This window comes from Primulina tabacum, chromosome 3 (assembly GCF_025594145.1).
Source record: "Primulina tabacum isolate GXHZ01 chromosome 3, ASM2559414v2, whole genome shotgun sequence".
Taxonomy (NCBI): Eukaryota; Viridiplantae; Streptophyta; class Magnoliopsida; order Lamiales; family Gesneriaceae; genus Primulina; species Primulina tabacum.
The window spans coordinates 39,080,861-39,082,918 of record NC_134552.1 but is presented as its reverse complement, the minus strand read 5'-3'; positions in this window follow the sequence as shown (position 1 = coordinate 39,082,918).

Below are 2,058 nucleotides of genomic sequence, written 5' to 3'. Positions count from 1 at the left end.
ATTTCTAGTTTTTGATATTTTCTTGAATTCATTGACTCTAACATGTCCCAAATAATTATTTAAGCCTAAATTAATTTTCTCATATTTTTATTTGGCATAAATCGATGACTTTTAATTTAATCTTTAAATGTAACGTATTAATGCGTTTTAATCCCGAATTAAACCAAACCTTAAAATAAAATTCTCAAATTAAAAAATTAGACTTCTAATAATTATTAAACTTAAATATAATTTTTCATAATTTTATTAAGCTTAAATCTAGGTGTTTTCCTATTCGTTTTTAAATTTAGACGTACTTCCTAGTTTTGACTCGTATGGACTCGAAACTTAACCAAACTTTACAAAACTTGAACCAAAGCTTAATAACACCTAACTAACCCATATACAACAAAATTCCAGCCCATTAAGTCCCTTGGATATGCCTAAGAAGCTACTGAATTTTTCTGCACAAGAGTCCTAGTCCTAATATGATTCGAACCTAGGCTAGCTTCGCCTCCAACCCTTAACCACCATGTCCATCCTCTACCCATCCCTCCTATGCAGCCCAATTAAGTCTAGTGGACCCTCACTAACCGCATCTAGCGGCCGTGACCCTCAAACACTTCTAGTCGAAGAGTCCTTTTCCTTAAGGAGTCTATTTTCGTTTTTATTCTTTCTCTATTTTTTTCAGCCTTTAAACATACACCTAGGGACCCTTAAACATGTGGAAAAATATCCCTTCAAGTACCCCTACCATGGCAGCCCCTTTGTGCATCTTTATGAAGAGTTTTAAAAAAGAAAAACTCTTGTTTTGTGCATGTATAACCATAAAAACGAAAATATAAAAGTTGTATCATGTTTTTCATGCAATCATGTATCAAACACATAATATAGTGTGAAAGATGAGTAAAAGGAGAATATGGCGTGCCTTTGCGTATTTAACGCACGAATAATCGTTGACGAATCGAAGAACGGCGACGAGAAACTTTGGGTGAATTTTCCCTTGAACTTTCAAAGCTTTTCTCTTGATTTTTTTATTATGTGTGTCGTGTAAATTTGGGGTGTTTTGGGGGAGACAAATTCTGAAAAACTTGGGCGTGAGTTTCCTTGTGAATGGTTTGGTGTGTTTTTACATAATTTATACTAATTAAACCTTTAATTAAACTTAAGCCCATTAATCCCTCAAATTAGGCCCACTAGTGCTTGATTAGGATTTAATTAGTATAAAAAAAGTTTTGTTAAAATAAGATTGTGAATTTAATAGCCGGGTTGCCAAAAAGTTTGCATTTTTGTTGAAAAACCAAAACCGATAAAAATTATGTCCCGGCGTATAAAATCACCTCAAAAACCCCATATTTTCAAAAATAAGAAAAAGTATCACTCATAATTAAAATAATTAAAAAATATTTTTTAATAAAAACATTTTCTATTTTTCAGCACTCAGTCTCCGTTCCTCGATCGCAACTTGAATATCCTTTAAAAATATAATTTTATGCAATCATGTAGAAAAATATATTTTAAATATGTAAATATGCACAACATAATTAATTAATGCAATTAAAATAATTAATTAAAATACAAAAGAATTTAATAAATCGCATGCATGTAGTTCGCGTGGACTCTTAAATTTTCGGGGCGTTACAGTATCGATTCATTGACAACTCTCGATAAACCAATGGTTGTCGAATCGATCGGGATATATGAGTCGAAGGGACCGTACTGTACGCTAACCATAATTGAATGGTTCTTGCAGGCACTATCATTTGATACCTAGGGAATCATGTAAGCGATGCTGCTAGGCGTTTAACATGATTGGTTGGGTACTATCAGACTTGAGTTCTGACGTTTTTGTTATCAAGGAGTTGATAAGTAAGAATGGAGCAATTGGGGTATGCTCATATAAGGACATGTTTAGTCCGAATCACATGGAGATGTGAACCAACGGCTAGTTGTATCAATGAACCATTGAGGGCCACACAAGTACTAGCTTTCTAGATCCCGTTGAGAAATAAAAATAGTTCAATGTGTTGAACGGCTTATAAATGAGTTTATAAGCGTTGAGAAAAATAGAAGTATAAC